Genomic DNA, 25,259 nt, shown 5'->3' with positions numbered 1-25,259 from the left:
TCTATTCACCCTACCTGTCATGCATCTCTTTCACATATATGAAAAGTAGTAGCACAGATTCAAATATTCTGCTTACATTTAAATAAATTTCATCTGGGCTATGGAAACTTGATTTAAATTTGCTGTGTGGGATCTTTGACTCATACAAAGAGACAAAAGGACTACAAGGTTCATTATACGGTTTCTGTCAATTCCCTCATAAAACTTCAGATCTAAGTTAACAAAAAACTTTCTGTATGTAACTAGACAACACATTTTGTTTTTAAAATTGCTTCAGCTCTAATGTAGAATACATGTTGTCTTTTCTGCTTCACACATACTCATAACCGAAAAGAATGACACACATGCTTGGTCACAACTATGTTTTCTGATCATGTGTAAGATCTCGCTTTCTCCTGCTCAGTCAGTCAGTCAGTCACTCCCTCACACTCACACTCACACAACCCAGCACTATCAAGATTCTGGAGGTTTCTGAAACAGAGATGACAACAGTGGGACCACAAAATATTTAAAGGAATACTGCTCAATCCCTACAGACAATAGTAAAAAAGGCACATCTTTTTTTAACCGGAGGGAAACAAACTAAAAATCCTTAACTTTCCTCTCTTCATCCACACTTAGGGCCAGATTCTCAAGTGGAATAAAAGAAGACTGACATTAATTACATCAACTGAGAATCTGGCCAAATATAAAGATTTGTCATTTGGCTACTTAAACTCATCCCTTTGAAATACATGGTGCTTGGTGGAAAGATGGCGGCACCTCTGGCCTGGCACACAGACATCAATGGCTATGAAGTTTTTATGGCAGCCTGAAAAATCTGTCAGTGTCCTAGAAAGAGTTTTTATTTCTTACAGTGCTGAAGAATTGGCAGTACATGCCTCCAGCTGACATCACACCAGTTGAAACAAAGGTGAAAAAAGAAATTGAACCTGAACAGTAAAGAAAAATCATTGAGTTCCCAAGCTCTTCTGATATATAACAAACAGGTTATCCTGACACAGATACATGGGGAAACTACTAAGAACACCAGTGAAGGCAAAACATATGTTAGAAGAAAGCACTGCCCAAAGGTATCAAAAGCCCTGAGGAGATTGGTATCACAGAGGAGCAGATCAATCAACGGACAATCACAACCTGTCAGCTCTCCAATATGAACAAAACATCACTACGACTCAGGAAATAATCCATAAGCAAATCAGTCAAAAATTATTTATTACATTTCAGGTTACAAAATTGCTCCTAGGATAGAAACAAATGTTGAAAATCTTGCAAATTTTCCTCAATTAATTTGTTTTCCCCCCAAAAAAATAAAATTGATTTTTCTGAGAACATTTCCTTTGCAAATTTTTTGTATTCTCGTTAGACATTATGTCTGGCTACACCTACCTCCTGTGGCTAGAAGAATTAGCAGAAGCCCTGGTGGATAAGGATTTGGAAATGTATTTTGCAAACGGATCCCAAATAACAGAAAAAGCAAGACGAATGGACTAGTTTGGGCTTTCCAAATTTAACAGAAAATATAGTTCTGCAGACTCAAAACTCATTAAAGATGAACCTAAAGGCTTTGTCTACATTGCAGGGTTTTTGTGCAAGATGCTTTTTGCGGAAGAGATCTTCCACAAAAAATTCTTGCTCAAAAGTGCATCTACATCGCAAAAGTGATGTGCTTTTGCGCAAGACAGTGTCCACACTGCACGGATGCTTTTGCGCAAGAAAGTTCTGATGCCATTCACAGAATGGCCATCAGAGCACCCGTGCTTTTTCTGATAGGCTCTTTTTATGCAAGAAATCCGTTGAGCGTCCACACCCCCCTTTTTGCTCAAGAACTTTTGTAGAAGGAGGTATATCTACACCACAAAAAGCCCTCTGTTCTGTCGACTGACTAGATTTTCTTGCACAAAAATGCGCTTGAGGTGTGGACGCTTCGTGGGTTTTTGCGCAAAAATCCGGTAGTGTAGACATAGCCATAAGTGACTGAAAAAAATGAAAACAGTGACATTCCCTGTGCAAATTATTTTTAAAAATTCCTCTCTCATGCCAGGCTCACTGATGGGTGGGGGAAATGAAGGACGGCAAAGAGGCCAACAGCCCCGGTGCCCAGTGATTTAAAAGAGCCTGGGGCTCCCATAGCAGTGGCCAGAGCCCTGGGCCTTATAAATTGCTGCTGGAGCTCCAGGCTGCAGACTCCAAGCAGCTCTCAGGGCTGGCTGGGGGGAAGATCGTGCATGCACCGAGCAGCACAGAGGAATGGCCGCCCACAGCCCTACCCCTTCTGCCCAAAGCCCTGCCCCTTCCGCCCAAGGTCCCGCCTCTTCTGGGAGCGTAGAGCCACTGACTTTCCCCGAATCTTGCCCAGAGGCCCATCAAATCTGTCAGCTCTCTTACTCATGCTTACCAGTTCTAAACGTAACCCTGACCAGACAAACCGACACTGCCAAAACTCCTCCTCTAAGTAAGATGAGTATGGGGCAGAGAAGATAAAACAACTGGCTCCTTAGTTACAGTCAACATGTGATTTGACTTAAATAATCACAAAACACTACAATCAGTAAGAGTCCCACATGGGAATCAATCTATTTGAGAGCCATAGTGGATATTACTGATCATTTTGAGCATGCCAAAATGAGTCCACGTCTCCACTTGCTGGAAAATTGACGCTCTCTCCAGTATCATAAAAAGCAAATTTTGTTCAGAATACAACCTTAATTAATCAAACGGTAGCAAGTAAGTTTGGTCAAGAGAGTGATGCTTTATGAAGACAAAGCATTTTCAATCACGTGTGTGTTGATATTTATGTGTAAGGATAAATTAACCGTAGTTTGAGTGTCAAGTTGCACGGTATGCAAAACATTATTTTGTGTAGAAAAAGTAGTTCTTGGACAGAGAACAAGCTTCTATTGCATAGGATAGGTGGCCCATTCATAGGTTGTAGTTTATTCAATTTTTTCCCCTTTTCTTTTAATCCTACACAATATTACAAGACAGGGCTTTTGAAAATTCCACTAGGTACCTATCTGCATCTTTTTGTACATAAACATCATGAACATTCAGGGCTAGTTGCCCATTGTATCCTGGAAATTCTCCCTCTAAATGCTTCCAGCATCAGTCTAGGCCAATGGTTTTCAAACTTTGAGTCATGGCTTGTAAGGGCAAGCTGCTAGCTGGCTGTGAGATGCTTTGTTTACCTGTGCCTCAGCAGGAATGAGTGATCGCAACTCCTGTTGGCTGCGGGTCGCTGTTCTGGCCAGTGGAACTGAGGGAAGTGGTGTCCCAGTCCACAGTGCTTCCCACAGCTCCCATTTGCTGGGAACAGCGATCAGCGGCCAAAGGGAGTTGCGATCACTCATTCCTGCTGAGGCACAGGTAAACAAAGCATCGGACAGCCAAGTAGCTGCTCGCCCTTGCAAGCCACGACCCAAAGTTCACAGAATCACAGGGTTGGAAAAGACCTCAGGAAATCATCGAGTTCAACTTCCTGCTAACAGCAGGACCAATCCCGTGTTCTACGTCATGTATTCTGAATACAACCTATACACAGAAGAGCTTTTCCACAAAAGTCATGATTTTATTTGGGTTATTGTTATCTGGAGGTTTCTGTATCAGTGCGAATATACAACATTCACCATCTCCCTCCCTCAGGAACAGTGTTAGTGGGAGAAAAAAATCAACTTAAACCCCCTTCTTTTTCACACTTGTAAAGATTTTAAGCTAACCAAAAGTTCAGTCTTTATTTCAGGGCAGTTAATTAAGGTTGATCAAGTCAGGCAGAAGTAAATTAACTTGGCTGATCAATTATTTATATGAAGCAGAATAAATGCCCTTAAAGAAGTTGGCCCAGTCATAAAAGGATGTGTAAATTAAACTAAACACAGATTTATAAAATATATTTCTATTTCTGTGGAGACAATAGTTAATGGCAAAATCAGTTTTAAGTAAGTGATTAAATGGTAGAGTCTACTCCCAAATTCTCAAACACCAGCAGGCATGGCATCGATGCAGACAGCCATTAAAATCCAACAAATTTTAACCCTTCATTGCCAGCAAGGAATATATGTGCTTTGCAATTTATAAATCTTCAAACTCTTTTTGGAAGACTCGCCTGAATCATTCTGAAAAAGGATAAACATTTTGAAACCATACATGAAAAAGCCCACTACACAGACTAAATACCATGGGGGAGTGAAGTGTCCCTTGGAAAGAGAAATGCTCAAGAAAAATTCTACACAAATGGCACTAGAAGGAGAAATCAAGGTACAAAACAGTACGGCAGGAGCAGCACAAGCCTTCTCACTTCAGCTACATCTATACAGCTTCCTTCTTCTGCAAAAGCCTATGCAAATGAAGTGTGGATTAGCATATTGTCGTGCTTCATTTGCATAATTAATTAGGAGCTGGTTTTGCACAAGAGGTTTTTGCTCAAAAAGGAGCTGTCTACACAGATTCCTTTTATGCAAAAAACCCCTCTTGCGCAAGTGCTGTTCTTCCTCATTTTTTCAAGAAGAATGGCTCTTGTGGAAAAATGGCTCCAAATTAATTATGCAAATGAAGCATGGCAATATGCTAATCAGTGCTTCATTTGCATAGGCTTTTGCAGAAGAAGGAAGCTGTGTAGACGTAGCCATTGTGTCACATGCTTGACTGTTTAGAAGCCATCCCTAGGGTCGAGGCCAGCAATGCATTTCCTACTATGCCACCTATGACAGATGTGAACAACCAAAGCTAGAGAGTGGGCTGAATGAGAGACCCTCCTCCATCTCAGCAGACTGACTGCAAGACTGTCATAACCAAGATGGTCTCCCGGGATAAGGTAGTTTTGCTAATGGCGTTGCAAACCTAGAATTTGCGAGGGGTGCTGACTGAACCGTAGCAGCGCTTTGATTGGATGCGGAGGGAGCACACAGCTCTCACAGTCACTAATGTGTGCGATCAGCATGCACCTCGCTTCACGTGCCTGTGCTTTACGTGTATGTTACTTAAGTAATATCAATGGGGAAAAAACGATGCAGGCGGAATCCAGTGGAATCTGGCAACCCTGTTCTCGGGCAATGGTAAACAAAATATCACCCAAACCACACACGGAACCCCGATGGGACACAGGTGCCCATCACTCACCTATGAGCTACCACAGTGGTCCCCAAACTGTGTGTGGTGGGTGCCGCACCAGTGGTTGACGTCATCCTGCTGCGTTGCCCGGCCGGCTAGTCCTGTGCCAAGTGCGCCTGTGCCAGACCCCCCCACCGCGGCCATTTTGCCGCTCCAGACCGGCCGCCCTGTTCCCGCAGCTTCCCCACCGCGCTCCCCGGCAGGCTCTCCCGCTGCCGGTGCTTCCTCACACCCCGTCACGGCACGAGTTCGGCCCCACAGCGCGTGCGGCCCATCCTCCCCCAGCCATCCTGCGTTGTGAGCCCGACTAGGCGGATGCACATAAATGCCCTGGCGGGCGCCATGACACCCCCAGACATTGCTTTGGGGACAACTGAGCTACCAGATGGTAATTTCTGGTCACTGCTGACTAGGGATATCAATGTGTAGTCGACTACACGATTAACCATAAGACAACATGCGCTCCCCCCACCCCTTGCTGCCTCTGATACAAGTGGGGGGTGGGGGTGGGAGCCTGTGAAGAGCTGGCTATCTCCCACCCCCACACTGCTGCCTCTGATAGAGAGGCAGCAGTGCAGAAAGTGAGGAGTCAGGCAGGAGCAGATATGCAGGGGAGCCGGCTTTCAAGCAGGCTCCCCGCACGTGCCAGCTCCGCGGACCTGACTACAGAGGCAGTGAGGGGGGGCAGGCAGGAGCTAAGAGGTGCTGCTGTAACCCACACACCTAGCATGGTTCACTGTCCCATACAGTGGCACTTAAACCACAGCCACAGCTAAGAACAAGAGATCTCTACAGCATGGGCTGAGAGCTAGCTGGCTTTTAACTCAAACAGTAGAGAATCCTATACAAAGCTCCAGAGGTCCCAGGTTGAAAACCGCCCAGTGCCGGTTACACTGCTTCTTCACATGCTGTTGCATCTATAGCAGCATGGGGAAGGAGTTAAGGGGGCGGCTGAGAAGCAACCTGTGTCCATGATGGCCCAGGCTCACCATGGACAGAGGCTAATTTGTGGCAGCAGCCCCTGTCCGTGGTGTGTCTGAGCTCCCTGCACTTCTGCCTCTGTATCAGAGGCAGCAACGCAGGGTGGCAGTGGAGTCGGTTTGCACAGGAAGCTGGTTTTTAAACTGGCTCCCTTCGTGGACCAGCTTCCGGACGCCAACCTGCCTCTTACACACAGGCAGCAGCACAAGGTGGGGCAAGGGGCAGGAACAGGCCAGAGTGCACTGGCTGCTGAATATCAAATAGTCGTGTAACTACTAAGATTTCATGTGGTTACATGACTATTCAATTACACAATATCTCACATCACTACTGTTGACCTGGGAATGGATTAGAATCAGTAACTGGGAGGTGAATGACTCCAATTCCCATCACTAGTCTCCTAAATCCATTTACTTCTCTATGAACATATTTCTAAATCAGGGTGCAACTCCTTAGTGGATTTAAACTGCAAGGGCATTTCCAACAGGTGATAAGCTAACTAGTGGCACGGAAGCCATGCATCATCCTATCACACACCAGTTTAGTAAAAGAATACGGATTCACTCATGGAGACAGACTCCTGTGTAAAGCATGCGTTTGATCTGGTGGTGGAAGCACTGCAGACATGAAGCTGTTCATCCACTAAATATACCCTGTCACCAATTAAGAGTGGAGCAAACAGCATCTGAATAGGCTGCTTGGCGGCTGACCTCCATCTGAAATACTGCTGGTGAGTCCAAAATATTGAACATTGGGCCAGTAGTCATCTTCAGGAATGTCTTTGTGATTAACAAAAATTGATGAAAAAACTTCTGCCCAAATACACTACATAATTTAACCAAACCACTCCTCAGACTGCCGTTCTGTTTTCAAAATTGTAAGGGTGCATTTTTCTAGATGGCTAGCTGCTCAGTTTTTAAAGCTCCTAATAAATCAATCATTCTGCATTGCATTTTTTAAAAAGCAGCATTCAAAGTAGAGATTATAGAAGGGAGAACTGGTGTAACAAAATCAAGGACCAGCCCAACCTTGACCAGAAATTAAGCAAGCCAAAGAGAAACAAACATTTTGAGGCTTTAAAGGATCTTATTAAAAATACAGAAAATTGCTAACCCTGTAGTTTCTAGTTTCAGGTGGGCCTAGAAGAATCACTTAAATATCACCAAAATGCTGATTTAGCCACATTTTTGGCTCATCTGAAGGAAAGTTCTGGTGAAGTGTCTATTTACCTATCCAGTGTGTTACATTGCATTTGGGTATATTTTACATAAATCTTTGGAGGATCATTCACCATTTCATGCACTATACTCTTGGCTCCTGAGTTTTGCGGAAGGAGGAAAAGAAGGGGTCAGATTAAAAAAGGATTACATATGATCTTCAAGAATCAATAAAGCTGGTGAGAAATGCTATAAGGTTGCACCAGCCTAAAAGGGGATGCTGAGTCATGTCTGTAAATCGTGGTTTCTTGCCATGGAGTATAACCGAGGACTGAAGCAGAAGAAGACCAAGCACACATGAAAGTGTGAAAAGAGGGAACAAAGAGAGAAATGCGAGGGAAATCCTTTGATATTTCCTAAACTAAAGGGAGAATGCACTAAATTAAAATGTATCCTTGAAATTTCAAAGGCTGAAAACCTTACAATAAAGATGGACTAGAGTGCTATCATTCAGGATTAAAACAAAAATGTAGTCAGTTTGGTATGGGATCTTACACAGCACTGTAAGACTGTGTACTTGCTGTTACACAAGTACCATCTTCCTATACTGAATTTTCATAATTATAACAGAAAGGCGTAAATTTTCTAATGCATGGCAGTTCAAAAAGTAATCAAGAGAATGTGCCTGAGGGCTATTTTAATGTATGCAAAGCTAGTGACCCACTGTAAATGGGAGGTAGGCTTCAATGAATGCAAAGTAATGCACACATACTAAAGACCTGGTCTGATGAGGGACGGCTAAAATTAACACCCAATTAATTTCCGAATTGACAAACAAATGAAACCCATAAATCTACTTTCTCATTAATTTTCTTGTGGTATAATTTAAAGCAGTAATATGAGGGCAAAAACTGAGCATTATCCATCATAAATATCAAAAAAGATAGCACTGTAACACCATAAATTATGCATATTACCTGTTGTTAAAAATGATTAATGTATTATCAACTTTATCGTGCACTGTATATGTCTAGACAGATCTAAAATCTGAAATTTCATTTAGTACTTGGGAATAAAGGGTCCAGAAGGAGTGGAATTCTCCACAGCACATTCTGAGGCTGGGCTTCTGACACCAAGACAGTCTCTCATGCTGTCATCTGAGAGTTCCAGGCTCTGAACTGGACTCTTCCAAAGCTTTGAGCTGTGGAGGTTGAGCAGGTGATAGGCTGAGTGTCCTGGGGAAAGGAGACCAATCATGCTGCTCTGAGAGCATCCCTGCGAGCTGATCCACAGAATGGCATTGGGATCTGTTTCACAAGGGGGCCGCTCACCTCCCCTCTCCTCTTGGCTGTAGGGAAAGCCCTTTCTATGATGCAGAGAGATGGGAAAGGAACACGAAGCTGTAATTACGTTCCACCTGGAAGGTAACAGTTGGTGCTGTCAAAGTGCTGGAGCGCATCACCTTGGCCAACTGAACAAGGGCACAGCTATGATCCCTGCTGCCACAGTCCCTCCCGACAGATCAAATCTTAAGAAGCTGAACTTTAACTAGCCTCAACATACACGAGGCTCCCCAGTCCAGTCTCTTGAGTAACTGCTTTACCACTTGTGTCTTTTTTTCTTAATTACATACAATAATACAACACTTCACTCGCTCTTTTCTTTGCTAAAGGATTGGAATGGCTTACCATTTCCAAACAGCTGCCTGTGTCTTTATGGCCACTGAGGGATGTGGTAATTTAGAGCTAGTAAAGTCAAGGGGAGCCAATGGCGCATCTGCCACATACACTGAAACCTAAGGGAAGTAGTGGCTAGAAGAGCAGAGTGGAAATCAAGGTTCTACTCCCATATGACTCCCAGGTTGACTCACCACCATGTATCCTGAAGCAAGCAATGTCACTTCTTTGTGTAAATGGTAAAGTAGGTTGCCCAGGGTAAGACAATTCTGCCCTGTAGCAGAAACAGTAACTACAAGACATACTGAAAAAACATGAAGAGGGTTACACTGACTTACACCTTCAGGAAAAGGACATAAGGAGGTGCCATTAGCTCTGTGCAAAGTGACTTAGTTCTGTGGAAGAATATAGTGGCCACAGGTGTGTTTGAACCACACCAGAGGGACAGCTGAGAACACAAACCTCTGAGTGCTAATCCAATATCTGCAAAGTCTGTAGTTTTGGAGAAAAGTTGCAGGCATCTCAAGCTCCACAGGTGAAAAGAACAAAAGTTCTACAGCAGACTCACTTTGCTGCAAACTATATGAACTCCATCAATATAAAGGTTACTGTCCCATAACCCACTAAACCAGACAGGTACAACTGCCTTGACAGCATAAGCCACAGACCAACATCTTCTACAAAACCACCCACATCTAGTCCACAAAACAGTCTGTATTCATCACCTCTCTAGTTGGACAATCACTAGTTACAGACCCTGCATTTCAGACAGGGAACAGAGAAATAAGTGTTTTCCACCCCAGGAGTAGGATTCTGTACTTTCACCATTCCTACATACCCATCCAGAAACCATGCCCAGACTAATCCCATATAATAAATCCAGTGCACAACCATAACTATCTTAACATGCTCTTCTTGGTTTGACAATTATTCTTCTACATATTCAAAATGAAAGTCATGCCCATGATTATCTCAGACTATAAACCTGAACCACATCATACCAACTGGCAGATACTATGCCAACCGTTTCACAACACACCTCCCACACCTCTATTATGCCATCTACTTGCTCCTACTGAGGCTATGTCTAGACTGCAGGCTTCTTTTGAAAGCAGCTTTTCTGGAAGAGATCTTCCAAAAAGCCTTCTCCCGAAAGAGAGAATCCACACTGCAAAAACGCATCGAAAAAGCGATCTGCTTTTTCGACAGATAGCATCCAGACTGCCTGGACACTATCTCGCATGTAAGCAGTGATTGTTATGGACGGAATGGACACCAGGGTATCTGTGCTTTTTCCTCTTCCCTCTTCTTTTGAAAAAACTCCCTCTTCCCTGTCCACACACACCTTTTTGTGAAAGAGCTCTTGCACAAAAAGGCTTCTTCCTCGTAGAATGAGGATGACCAATGCACAAAACCCCCCCGTTCTTTCGATTTACTGTCGAAAAAATGAGCTTGCAGTGTGGACGTAACTGGAGGGGTTTTGGGGTTTTTTTTTTGGAAAAACAGACGTTTTTCCAAAAAAACCCTCTGCAGTGTAGACATAGCCTGAGTAAACAATTTACCATTACCTAGTTAGTCTTCTATTCCCTACCTCCTTTTGTTACCATTCACTACAGTATGTTGTGAGTTCCTTGGAGAGCAGGGCTCATTTTCTTCCATTTTGGGAGGCTTCTTTCAAACATTCCAAGCCTGACAGAAATCATCATAGTACCCACTAGATGGAAAGAGGCTTTTCATTTCTTTTGAAATGAATGGCACACTGCATAGTAATGGACCAGCAATTGAGAACACTATAGCATTTCCAACCAGGGTGCAGTGAACTCTATTACTAGGACTTTGATCTGGGCATTACATGCTTTACAGAAATTCCCCTCCTTAAGGAAGCACACTAACAGTTTCAGTCCTGCCATGCTGAGACTGGTAGGGAATGAATCTAAATAGACAAATATCCGTCCCTACCGCCTGTCTCATGGACATACTCACAAGCCTTCCTACTTGTACTCCCCACCCCAACAGACCAGTTGTTTTCACACAATTGTATGCTAAGGATGAACAGAGAGCGTAAGCCTCAGCAGTGAGTGCTAACTCAAGGGTTGAGATTACTTCATATGTATTCAACCCATGCCGATATGGACATGCAGATCAGTAGAATACTAAAAAGTATGAAATACAAGTCCTGCTTTGTGTTCAGCAAATACATAGCAGGGCAGAATTACTTTGCCACTGAGGTGTGATTCCAAACCTTGGAGAGATCAAGCGGTTCACTGGGGTTTAATTATAAATCCCCTCTCTCATTAAGGCACTTTTATCTTCTTTTATCACTCTGCAGGACTTACAATCATTTCAATAGTCAGGTGCTGCTTTGTAACACCACTGCATGATAAAGTTTCTCATTCCAACACTTTTTGATTTATTATAGTAGTGCTGGTCAAGTAATGACTGGCCTGTTAGGTTACACACTTCAAGCACCTTCCACTTCCCCTCAAAGCCACACTCGCTCTAGCGGCCAAAATGAACAATATATTTGGATCATTGTTGTGAGTCAGTGAATAAAATCTATCAGAATTTTGTGCATGTTTTGTTGCTTGCTTTTCAGAGACAACAGGGACAATTATTTAATTTTAGCCTTCACAGGCTCCTTATAAATATATATGAAATACATGTATTTGAGGCTTGCTATTTAAAAAACAAAAAGTAACAGATCCCTCTTCATATAAATGAGCCATTTTTTCCACCCCTCAAGGTCACTCTAAGGTACTCCCTTTGTATGCACAAGAAGAGCTAATGCTCACAGGTTCTATCTAGCATTAAAAGCCACAGCCATGTTCAGAAACAATAACAAACAAATAATTCTGAAAAACAGAGATGGCGTGAGCTAGTTTTTCTTGCTTGTTTGCAAAACAACACGAAAGCACAAACTACCTACACAAGCACAAACTATCTCATTAGGACTCTCAGAACATAAAGTGCAAATAGCCAGCCCCACGAATGAGCAGATATAAATGCTGTTTCTATAATATAGCAAAAAGCAGTTATATAATGTCATGCACCAAAGAAGAGAGATGGGACACAATTTTTAATTTGGTATTTTCTCCTCATTCGGATTGCTCTGCTTTCAAATCAGAGGATTTCTTCAGATGGCTTTAGAAATAAAACTTAAACACTTTCCTTTTCAAGCTTGATAGAGGGCAGATGTACCAATTAGAAAAATATCTGATTAAAAAGGTAAAAAAAAAATATAACCAACTGCAGTACATAATTCAAAGGTCATACTTTTTTTGGTGATTACCTTGTTCATAGCCCTACTCCTTTGTCCTAGACCTTCTAAGTCCTTGTTTGTTCCACACAGAATTTTCTAGCCATCAGATGCTCTATTACTGTGTTAGTCGTCTTGCAGGAGAGCTCTCTCTCTTCTGAAAAAAGCAAACAACTGGATAGATATCATTACACTAAGGAAATCTCTTGGAAAAACCAAACAACTTGCTAATCTTTCTAGCCCCTTCATCCAAGCTAAAGATAAGAAAAGCAAACCTAAGTCAGTTTCAGCCACATTCCAGGGACAAGTTCCCCTTTTCTCCTTTATCAAAATCCCAGCATTTAAAGTTTTTTTTCCAGACCTTGCAGGATAAACTGCTGCTCACACCCGCAAACAAAGCAATATTTGTTTAATAACTGATTGCTGCCATGGGTACAGTAAACAAGGGGCCCAGCATTTGTGTTTATGAACAAACACATCATCTTGCAAGAGCAATTTAACATTAACCAGGTGGAATAATCAACAGATTTCATAGGTGACACTCAGGGCAGGACTAATGTAAACAGAGCAGGGAGGAGAAAGGGGCCACTCTCAGGGAATCAAGGTTGAGGCAAATGCATTACAGAGTAAACAGCTGGGAAGAACTCAAGACAAACAAACAGTCATTCTTCTGACATTTAGAGAAGCAGAAAGGTTGTATGTTACATAGATCAGCTGCTGACCACCATGAAATCAAACCAGTTGGGGACCAGGCCTCCTTGTTTACACAATGCCATGTCTGCTTACAAACAACAATTTGCTGTTACCAACTTTTGCATTACTCTGTCATATTAACCATAAGATCAAGTGAAATTCTGTTAACTCTTTACTGGATTTGGCATTAAAAAAACATGCAAAACAAAAACAGACTAAAAGAAACCAGCTAGATGAGGAAATACACATTCACATATCTGTCAAAAATTAAAGGTGCCAAGCAAGAAATATGAGTTCAGCTGTAATCTTGAAGCAGTTTAAAGAAACGTCTTCACTGGCATAGTCTGCTCCATATTTGTTTATCTTCTAAAAAAAAATTAGTGAGTGATATTAACTAAATTGATAATTTTTGGAAAGGAAACTGACAAGAGCAATCTTTAATCCTGCAGGCAGAAGTAAAAATCTCTGTCTTGTCAATATACAGCACAACCAAGGTCACAAAATGTATTGAAATAAACAACCTGCAAATACTAAAAGTAGGGGTTCAAAACAAAATTTAAAAATCCCTAGAAAATGCAAGGGAAACAGGAAAAAGGAATTCAGGGTTCTTACTGTACAAGTGAAAGAGGTGTGTGTGATTTTACACACACACACACACACACACACACACACACACACACACGCACAATAGTCTACTGACATACATGATACTGAAGTAGCACAGCATGTTTCATTCCTCCTCCCTCTCTGCACCCTTGCTCTGGCCTCCCATTACCATCACCAAATTGATTTCCCACCTACATTTTTTTTTTTAAACCTGAACAGGGTCCAACATTTTCTCCTAAATCCATCTCATCAGGATAAAACTTCAAGACTTCAACCACTTCTCTGTACCACCCTCAAAGAATTCCACGGACCTCAAAAGTCCCACCACTTGAAGGAGAAGGAATCTTCAAAACCTGACATTCTCTGCCACGTGCTACATTATTCACACTGTGCCATCCTGAATCGGGGGAATATATCTTTCCATTCCCGTCCCGTCCCGTCCTCAGGTCTCCGGAGAAGTCAGACACAGTCACCACCCCTGCTGAGATGTGAACTGGGCCTGGATTTCAAGAAAGACACGAAGACTGGGAAAGATGATCTGATACTAAGGGCCTTCATTTGAAAGTCAACTCCGTACTATGCCACTAATGTTATGCGTGACCTTAGGCAAGTCACTTGGTCTCTGTGCCTCACTCCCCCATCTCTTCCCTGATAACTGCCTCGCTTCATTAGGGTTTTAGGAGGATAAATATATTAAAGGTGCTCAGATCCCCCAGTAAAGGGGGCTATAGACAAGCTTGCTGCCGGAGGATGGGGGGGGGGCACTTGTCCTGGGGTCTAGTGATTCAAAGGTCTCCTGCTCAGAGAGCTGGGCAGTTTAAATTGCCACTGAAGTGACACGCCACATGCGGCATTAAGTGCTGGGAGGAGGGGGGGGGGAGGAAATGCTCCATTCCAGGTAGCATGGAGCTGTCGTGTCCCCCCAGCCCCACCCCTTCCGCAAAGTGCCCAGCCTCTCCCGCCGTACCTTGACCCGGGGGCCCATGTAGGCAGTGGACTCCCCTGGCTACAGGTAGATAAGCCAGAAGCTCTGACCTAAGGCTTACCCCAGATTATTATTTTTCTGAAGCCGTGGAATTCACCCCTATTTCACAAAGACATATTAGGAGGTATCCATGCTGCAGCAAGCAAACTAATTTTACTTCACCTGCAGGAATTACAGTTGAAGCCAGCCTTTGGGAGCTGATGGAAATTTCCTTTCCATAGTAAATTCCTGTTCAGAAAGTAGACCTGGCCAGACGTCCAAGTTAGTATTGCCATATTATAAATCCCACAGTAGTCTGTGTTTTCCCCACACCAAGGAGCTCTTGGAGTCTGGTGATTACATGACAATCTCTTTTTTTTTTTTTTTTTTTTTTTAAAGTTCTTGCCTGCATGGCTCCAGAAAAAGGTGTGGTTTTTTTAAATGAAGAAAGTATAAACCCCTACGCTCAGAAACCAGAAGTCAATTACAAAGAAAAAAATAGTATTATTTTAAGCTTCTCTCTCTTTTTTGGGGGTGGGGAGGAGTTGATTTATGATTTTTGAGTGCTTGTTACTGGCATTCCATACCTGCACCCAGCTGGATAAAAGGTGAGAACCAGGTGGGAGAACTGGAATCAACACTCCAGGAAAATGCAAGTGCTGGTCCATCACTTGCTCTTCAAAGGATTTTTTTTTTTAAGTTTGGATCACCAGAGACTAAACTAATGATTACATGCACACAGTACTATTCCTTCTCCCTCCCTGTGAGTGATCGCAGTCCAGCCTTGCAACACAACTACGGAAGGGGGAAGTGGTTCACAAGACATGCCGATACTTCATATTGGCTTCCAAAATGTGGAACCCACACTCTGAAATTATCACCAACATCAGATACCATATAGCAATCCTGGAGTTTCTGCCCTCGCGCATCCTATTCACCTCAACTAAGTTGCCTCCTGATGCTCCTTTTCCAGCACGTAAAAATCACAGTTTATTCAGTACAAAGTAACTACTGTATGATAAAACCTACAAGCATATCATTCATATGCTTTATTGGTCAAATAGATGGATACTTTTATTAGTCCAACCTTTTTTGTAATGGAGTGCCACAGATGACCCGGTGTTAGCCTCATTCTCTGCTATTAATCACACTTCTAAGAGCTCATTTTGCTTTAAAATCTTAAGAAATTGCCATAATTTAAAGACACGGTGCCTACATAATGGGAAATGCTTCACAGATTGTATCATTTTATATAACATTGTATTTTTATGGGAATGCTGACCACGTTACCAACCAAGGTATTACAAAACTTGAGTAAAATACCTTACCAAGAAAACCTAAAGGTAAACTTTTTTTTTTATCTGTAATTTGCCACATATATAATGTTTTAATCACAGTGTTTTGGGAGTTGCAGAATTCACATGTATACAGCTTACATAGATTAACACTATAGCAACATTCCCTGAGTAAATAAAATAAAAATAAATTAGGATCTCTAATAAGTAGACTTAGTAAAGACATGCTTAAACAAAATTTACACAATGGTTTACTCTTTCAGGCACTGTGTAATCTCCATGTCTTCTCTGTTCAGAAAATAAGAACAGAAGAGGTTTCTTTACTGTAAGCAACTTCTACAATGCACCAGAAGCATCTTGCAAATTTACCTACAGTAAGATTTAAATTAATATGAACGATGGTCTTAACCCATAATTCTTTGCATTATTTAAACATACTTTGCAAAATGTTTTGACAATGTTGACGGTTACAGAAAGGAAAACACATTTAAGACCCAAATGTAAAAGCAACAGCAAAAGCCTTCCATTTTGCAAATGTAAAGTAAAAAGCATCTTTAAACATCTTCTTACGAAAGAAAATGTGGTGCAATTATGTGAGGTGGTGAACACAAAAGAGTATTCTTTTCTCAGTTCTCTAACAAGATATTAGTACCTACTGGCCTTATGAATACTATGGATAAATCACATCATACTCAGAGTGTCTGAATTAATTATAATAGGAGCTGGAGAGAAATGTTAACTTTCCAGGTTGTTGCTAAGGATTAGCTCTTGTTTACAATTCTATATTTATAGAACAAGAAAAATTTGTCAACTGAAGGTCAAAAAGGAATGCAACTACAAAAATGTTTCCATGATTTCAAACAAAACAGGTGCTGCACCCATTTATTGGAATGCAATGCACCATTTATAATGTAAAGATGCAAATAAGTCTTACGATATGTACATGCTTTATAGTCTATGCATCACTCGATGTTATTTTATAAAAAATTATGTTAACATTTTTCATATTCTTAACCCAAGTTTGAGTTGTTGGAAACATCTGTGTAAACAAATAGCATTTATGTGGGGGGCTGGACAGCTTAGCATAGGGGTGGTCTATTTTTTGTGAAGGTCCATATTTCTTGGTCAAGGTGGAGTCAAGATCCAAATGTCACACCGACGAGCAGAACTGAACCTAGGATCTCTGGAGCTTATTGCATGATCCTCCACTGCATGAGCTAAAAGCCTGCTGGCTCTCAGCTAAGGTGGTAGAGCAGACTCATTATTCTCTCTGTAAGTGAGCTCGGTGGGTTTTTTCTCCCTCCCCTTCTCTCCTCCTTTTCTGCTTTACATTTTGGAGTTTCTGTGCCTCTTGCTCCACTCACCTGAAGAAGTGGGTTGTGCCCACAAAAGCTCATGACTATATTTTTTTGTTAGTCTCTAAGGGTGCATCTACACAGCAGGACTTAACTCGAAATAAGCTACGCAAATTGAGCTACGTCAATTGCGTAGCTTATTTTGAAATAGCTTATTTCAAAATTGGGAGCGTCTACATAGCACTTATTTCAAAATAGAGCACTCTTCCTCCACCTTCCATTACTCCTCATATAATGAGGGTTACAGGAGTCGAAGTAAGAAGTCCTCCAGATTGACAGCATTTCAACATTATTTTGAAGTAACTGCCTGCTGTGTAAGTAATGCTAGTTATTTCAAAATCAAGGGTGTGTCTAGACTACTGAGTTTTGTCGACAAAAGTGGACTTTTGTCAACAAAACTATACCTGCGTCTACACTACCGCTGAGTTCTGTCGACATAACGTCGACAGAACTCAGCAGTTTTGTCGACGCTGGTAAACCTCATTTTACAAGGCATAACACCTTCAGAGTTCTGTTGACAGAAGGTGTTATTGCCTGTAGGATTGCATCTAGACTACTGCAGCTTGCTTTGTCGACAGAACTGAATGTATCTAGACGCTCTATGTCGACAGAAGTTTTGTCGACAGTATCTGTCGACAAAACTTCCATCGACAAAACCCTGTAGTCTAGACGTACCCCAAGTTGCTGTGTAGACGTACTCTAAGGTACGAGAGGACCACTAGATGGGATAAGTATTAGAGGGGTAGTTGTGTTAGTCTGAATCTGAATAAACAACGAGAAGTCCTGTGGCATCTTATAGACTAACAGATTTATTGGAGCATATTTTTTCATGGGCAAAGACCCACTTCGTCAGATGCATGTCTTGGGATAAGATGGGATAGTACATCACACCCAGAAAGTGTGTGGGTTACACAGACTCCAGAGAAAATAATAAAATAATATTTTGGGATCCATTCAAAAGGATCTATGTAGTAGTCCAGGTTTTGCCTCCGGACTGCCTCTCAGACTATCACTGATTTAGAAGTTAGGTTCTCTGTCTCCTTACCATTCACCTATATAGCCAGCCAACCTGGTAGTGCCTTGAAGTTACGCAACGCTGAGTGTTTAGCAGCCTATGCAAGTTTCATATCATAGGCACCTGCATTGTAAAGAGAACTGACAGTTTTGTGGTGCATCATGGCAGCAGTGCAAGGACTGAAGACCTAATCCAACTCCCACTGAAGATAATAGGAAAGGCTCTTGAAAGAACATGGAGTCCAGTCTACTCTCGCCCCCTACAGGGCCTTGCTCTGGTCAGAACACTGACAGAACAGGATAGGGAAGCCTGCAAAGCTATCGCTCCTGTACTGTGGACGTACAAAGCACTTTCACCTCCAACACATTCATATAATCTGTGCCACCAGATTGCCCACTACAGTTAAGGTGGCAAAACCATTTCCATTTGGACTCTCTATTTTTAAACACTCACAGCACTGAGACGTGCATTCACTGCCAGGCGTGCTCCAACGTTTGAGTGTATATAGAAAGCTGAGCAAAACTTTTTCCTGTTCAGCAAAACCCTAGCCACCAACTTCATGACAGGGTTATTTGCAAAAATGCTGAGCACCCACAATTGGGAGTGTTCAAACTTTCTGAGGAATCATGCCCATCACTTGCAATGATAAGTTTGCATTAGACTGGCTTTAGTGGAAACATATTCAGTCTCCCACTGTTGACGTAGTGAGGGGGTAGAGGTGTCGGTACATCTGGCAAAATATGCACTTGTGAGATCGTATGTGCCCATGTAAAACATGTATGCAAATACACACACACACACACACACACACACACACACACACACACACAGAGCACTACCTTCTAATAAAACTGCCTTAACATCAGAGAGAGACTAAAATTTTGCCAAAAAAACCAAAACAAAACAAAAAGCAAATCCCGCAAAACAAAACAAAAACAAAAAAAAACACAGATTTTTTTTTTCAGCTAAAGATTCCTTCTGGAAATTACTGTGTTTCACAATACTCTACAAAGTCTTAAATTTGGAGTTTTTGTTAAGGAGACCTCAATTTTCTTTTCCACTCATTCAAAAAATGTGCATGCCCAATCTGTATCATTTTTGTGATTAGGGACACAACTGCAGTTAATTTCACATGCAATGGAACGGAAGGCCCTCTCAAAACCAGGCCCTAATTTCTTTCCCGTTAGTATGTGAAGACCTACAAAACACCCGTAATGTTAGAGTAGCAACAGCAGCTGCAAGCATAACCAAACTGTGCTAAGGGTAGCTCTCCTATACTGTTCAAGGAAACAAAACAACCTCTGCAAAACCCAGGATGTTCAACCTGTAACCTAGCAGCCAACTTGCAGCTTCCAGGCTGTACTCTGTGGCCTTCAAGGGGCAACTGTGCCAGAAAGAACACTTGTGAATTTTCTATGGAGAGGATGTAAGCGGCATTGGCTTTGACGACAGATAACTAAATCTCCTGCATTCCCAGGTGCTGCTCTGATGTGAGCCAGAAAAATGCTCTGAGCTGTTGCTGTCTTTCCCCTGCTGTTGCTGTTCCTGCACTGCAGGGATGAGAAAGGACTATGTTGCTGCTCCATTGCCTATTTTCCTGTTGTGTTGAGGGGATGTCAGGCAGAGTCAGAGAGGAGCTGGATTGCCAGGCACTATACTAACATCAGGCACAGCGAATGGATTGCTTAATCCCACGTACAGTCACCCATGGCACTCTGGAAGAGGGAAAGAGGAGGAGCAACTAAGAACTAACAACCTGATTCTTAGCCTCAGCCCAGTGTACAGCAGCCTTGGGGCTGGTCTAACTTGCATTAGCTAACAACGGTCTTTTGGGGACTGCATGCCAGCTGCGAATGGCCAGAGTATAATGTGTTTCAGCCATTTCCTCTTTCCGCTCTTGATAGACTCCCTGCCCCAGGGAATGGGGAGGGGCTCCCCTAGGGCCTTCAGTATCTGGACACCTATAATGGTTTCCAGTTGTTTTGCAGCATGGGTTGCGGGTAATGTAGGCCACTCAGGAAGGTTGGGGCCCTGGCATGGCAACCAGGCTCCCTCCCCACCCTGGAGGGCTGGAGCTGCAACACAGCTGCTCCAGGTGCTATGGCCACCTGGGAAGGGTGTGGCCATGCCAGTCACTGGGACTAAGGGCAGTAACTTGGAATAGGGGCCAGGCTTGACACCACAAAGGGAGGAGGTTGCAGAAGGGGTGGGGCTTTTGGTGAAAAGGGCAGGGCCTCAGGCCTTGCCTTTCCCAGCTAGGCCTTCATCCACCACCCAGAACTGTGCCCCTTTGAACTCTTTGAAAAAAGAGATTTAGCCCTCCGACGAGAGGATCTGGACACCCCTGTCATAGGTGGAGGCTATTCTAAGACTATGTCAATTAGCTCTTTGCTGTCGAATGCTGAGTGTGTGCACCAGTCAGTATTATAGCTTATGTTGTTCCTTATACAGCCAGAACTACATTATTGGATCATCTCCATCCAAGTGCAGTTGCATGGTCAGACAGGTGTTCCTGTGACTGAATACGCCACAGCTGATGCCTGGGCTTCCTGCTTAAGAGATCTGTGAGAGACAACACCACACCAAATGTAAGGAACAAACAGAAGAACAGAATATTCAGCATCAGGCTGTACAATGGGAGGAGAATGAGCACACCGGATCTGGACTGCACAGAACTGACATCAGAGACCACATGATCTCATAGGCTGGGATTAAAATTGTTTGCACAAGCCAAAGCTGAGCAATAGGAATAAACAAGGCATACAAGGTATTTTGCTCTACAGTGCAGCTGCATATTCAACTGTCTCCGCCACATTCTTTGAGTAAACACAGCTTCAAAAAGACAGCAGCCAGAGTGGAGAACTTCTGGAAAGCTGCTTCATCTGATCAGACATGCAAGTCCTCCCCTCACTTCCTTCCAGCATTTGGCAAAAATAAAACAAAACAGCCAATACACCACTAAGCATGCCCTATACCTGCAAAAGTGCTATTCCTTTAAACAGGTTACCATGCTACCTACGCCTTAGAGGGAGGTCTGTGAGTTATAATGAGTGCATCTTGTTTTGTAAGATACACAGAGGAGCTCAATTAAATGAGCAGCTGTAAAGGAAACACAACTGATAAAGGAATTAATGCTCTCTGTGCCAAATCTTAACATAACATCTAGGATAACAAAACCATGTCAAACATGTAACTGCTAAAAGGGTAAAACAAAAGTTTTAGACATTCAATCCCAAACTACATCATCAAAGGACTAAAACAGCTAGATAAAGGCCTATGTTTCTAAGGTATCTCCACCTTGTTGTAGCCAACTACATAATGATCTTGTATTTTATACTCCCAATGCCCCTCTGAGGTTACAGATATGAAGAACTGAGGCCCGAAGCAACTACATGACCAAGGTCACACAGGAAGTCTGTAGCAGAACTAGAAAGTGAAGACCAGGTCTGGTGTACAAAACTAGTTTTCTAAACACTGACTATCTGTCCTCTGCCAAGAAGCAAAAATTGATTGTAAAATCCTATGTGAACAAGGCTAGAAAACTGCAAGCAAAGCAAAAACAGAAGCAAGCAAAACATGGGACCTCCGTGCAGTTGGTCTGAACCTAGTTAGAGGGGAATGAGGAGCAACAGCAGAAGACAACCTCATCTCTCCTCCAACTGGGCAATTGGCTACATGGATCTACACTATGTGCACATCCACTGGATTCCCTCTGGCATCCTCCAAGTTCACCATGTACACCACTGACCTGCAGAGGCACAAAAAAGCCCTTTCATGGTGAGCAAGGGGATATAGAAACCCCATGCACAGGTTCAGTTCTGGATACCATCCTCTAATGCAGAAGACATGCAGCTTTTGGCCCTTGTGTCCAATGCCTTAAGATCAGTGGCACAGGGAGACCAGTAATCAGTGACACAGGGAGACAAAAAAATATCACCTAGATGCCACAGTGACTGAAGTACACATACACCTGCTGTGCAGCAAGGTGACCACTGATGTTTTTCTCCTCAGTGGTATGAACTTCCAAAAGGACACGGGTCCACCCCTGCTGTGTCATCCCACCAGGAGTAGAGCAGCACACTGCAAAATGGCACCATCCATATATCTCTACCAGTAATAGTTCTGTGTATACAACACTTTTCATTCTCTAATTCTTGCTACAGCCTTCAAAGTAAAGAACCATTACTCCCATTTTACAGAGATGTTAGCTGAGGAAAAGATGTTACAAGGCCTGATTTAAAGCCCACTGGAAGTCATGGGCAAGTCTCTGAAGTACTACACAGACAGCCATTGATAATGGTGTGTTATTCCCGATGATGCATTTCCATTCAATTTTAAAAGCCTAAAAGAGCATGCTCCCAACAGCATGCCTTTTGCTATGCTCTTGGGAGAAAGACTAAGGTTATGAATGTTCATGTTTCTTTTTAATTGTTCAATAATATATATTTCTCCTACCAAAGTGCTAAAGCCCCCCTACAAAGTGTGGCAGAAATTATGTTGCTATTCAAAATCAGTATTTTGCTCATTTGTTCCCTGCCACTTCTATCCACCGCTTTTCGAGCTGTCCACATTCTAGAATGGTGTCTTCAGCCTTTGTGCACGTGCAGTCTGTCTCCACAAGTGACAGTGACGGGAGTACAGATTACCACTTGGCCAGAATTGGAACTTTTTGCTTGTGTCAAGAATCATAGAATACTAGGACTGGAAGGGACCTCGAGAGGTCATCAAATCCAGTCCCCTGCCCTCATGGCAGGACCAAATACTGTCTAGACCATACCTGATAGACATTTATCTAACCTACTCTTAAATATCTCCACAGATGGAGATTCCACAACCTCCCTGGGCAATTTATTCCAGTGTTTGACTACCCTGACAGTTAAGAACTTTTTCCTAATGTCCATCATAAACCTTCCTTGCTGTTGTTAAAGCCCACTGCTTCTTGTTCTATCCTCAGAGGCCAAGATGAACACGTTTTCTCCCTCCTCCTTATGACACCCTTTTAGATATCTGAAAACTGCTATCATGTTCCCCCTCAACCGTCTCTTTTGTAAACTAAACAAACCTAATTCCTTCAGCCATCCCTCAAAGGTCATGTTCTCTAGACCTTTAATCATCCTTGTTGCTCTTCTCTGGACCCTCTCCAATTTCTCCACATCTTTCTTGAAATGTGATTCCCAGAACTGAACACAATACTCCAATTGAGGCCTAACCAGCGCTGAGTAGAGCGGAAGAATGACTTCTCGTGTCTTGCTCACAACACACCTGTTAATGCATCTCAGAATCATGTTTGCTTTCTTTGCAACTGCATCACACTGCTGACTCATATTCAACTTGTGGTCCACTATAACCCCTAGATCCCTTTCTGCAGTACTCCTTCCCAGACAATCGCTTCCCATTCTGTATGTGTGAAACTGATTGTTCCTTCCTAAATGGAGTACTTTGCATTTGTCTTTATTAAACTTCATCCTATTTACCTCAGACCATTTCTCCAATTTGTCCAGGTCATTTTCAATTATGACCCCATCCTGCAGATTAGTCGCAACCCCTCCCAGCTTGGTATCATCTGCAAACTTAATAAGCGTACTTTCTATACCAATATCTAAATCGTTGATGAAGATATTGAACAGAGCCAGTCCCAAAACCGACTCCTGCGGAACCCCACTTGTTATGCCTTTCCAGCACGATTGTGAACCATTAATAACTACTCTCTGAGTACGGTTATCCAGCCAGTTATGCACCCACCTTATAGTAGCCCCATCTAAGTTGTATTTACCTAGTTTACTGATAAGAATATCATGCGAGACCGTATCAAACGCCTTCCTAAAGTCTAGGTATATGACATCCACCGCTTCTCCCTTATCCACAAGACTCGTTGTCCTATTAAAGAAAGCTATCAGATTGGTTTGACATGATTTGTTCTTTACAAATCCATGCTGGTTGTTCCTATCACCTTGCCACTTTCCAAGTGTTTACAGATGATTTCCTTAATTACTTGCTCCACTATCTTCCCTGGCACAGAAGTTAAACTGACTTGTCTGTAGTTTCCTGGGTTGTTCTTATTTCCCTTTGGGCACTATATTTGCCCTTTTCCAGTCCTCTGGAATCTCTCCCATCTCCCATGATTTTCCGATACCTCCTCAGATACCTCCTCTATCAGCTCTTTGAGTATTCTAGGATGCATTTCATCAGGCCCTGGTGACTTGCAGGCATCTAACTTTTCTAGGTCACTTTTAACTTGTTCTTTTTTTTATTTTACCTTCTAAAACTACCCCCTTCCCACTAGCATTCACTATGTTAGGTGTTCCTTCAGTCTTCTCAGCGAAGACCGAAACAAAGAAGTAATTGAGCATCTCTGCCATTTCCAAGTTTCCTATTACTGTTTCTCCCTCCTCACTGAGCAGTGGGCCTACCCTCTCCTTGGTCTTCCTCTTGCTTCTAATGTATTTATAAAAAGTCTTCTTGTTTCCCTTTATTCTGGTAGCTAGTTTGAGCTCATTCTGTGCCTTTGCCTTTCTAATCTTGCCCCTTGCATTCCTGTGCTGTTTGCCTATATTAATCCTTTGTAATTTGTCCTAATTTCCATTTTTTATATGATTCCTTTTTTATTTTTAGATCATGCAAGATCTCGTGGTTAAGCCAAGACGGTCTTTTGCCATATTTTCTATCTTTCCGACACATCGGAATAGCTTGCTTTTGGGCCCTTAACAATGTCCCTTTGAAAAACTGCCAACTCTCCTCAGTTGTTTTTCCCCTCAGTCTCGATTCCCCATGGGACCTTACCTATCAGCTCTCTGAGCTTAACAAAATCCGCCTTCCTGAAATCCATTGTGTCTATTTTGCTGTTCTCCCTTCTCCCCTTCCTTAGAATTGTGAACTCTATGATTTCATGATCACTTTCACCCAAGCTGCTTCCACTTTCAAATTCTCAACTAGTTCCTCCCTATTTGTTAGGATCAAATCTAGAACAGCTTCCCTCTGGTAGCTTTTTCAACCTTCTGAAATAAAAAGTTGTCTCCAATGCAGTCCAAGAACTTATTGGATAGTCTGTGCCCCGCTGTGTTATTTTCCCAACATATATCTGGATAGTTGAAGTCCCCCATCACCACCAAATCTTGGGCTTTGGATGATTTTGTCAGTTGTGAAACCAAAAAAGGT

At 42.5% G+C, this 25,259-nt stretch overlaps 1 protein-coding gene across 42 annotated transcripts in view; it reads right to left on the bottom strand.

Annotated features, from left to right (window-relative positions):
- FOXP1 (forkhead box P1) overlaps nucleotides 1–25,259 on the bottom strand; it is a 561,728-nt gene that overhangs the window by 232,367 nt on the left and 304,102 nt on the right. For 9 of the 42 annotated variants that reach the window (XM_075938606.2, XM_075938609.2, XM_075938607.2 and 6 more), the window contains one exon: nucleotides 12,210–12,333. The exons of 32 other annotated variants lie outside the window; for them this stretch is intronic. The gene's annotated coding sequence lies outside the window, so the exon portion shown is untranslated. Of the gene's footprint in view, nucleotides 1–12,209; nucleotides 12,334–12,451; nucleotides 13,402–25,259 lie in introns of those variants that run through there. One more of the 42 variants, XM_075938624.2, reaches the window with a different exon arrangement.

The sequence above is a fragment of the Pelodiscus sinensis genome, chromosome 11 (assembly GCF_052426305.1).
Source record: "Pelodiscus sinensis isolate ZL-2025 chromosome 11, ASM5242630v1, whole genome shotgun sequence".
Classification (NCBI taxonomy): Eukaryota; Metazoa; Chordata; order Testudines; family Trionychidae; genus Pelodiscus; species Pelodiscus sinensis.
The sequence above is the reverse complement of the archived record's forward strand: the minus strand, read 5'-3'. Positions and strand labels throughout refer to the sequence as shown.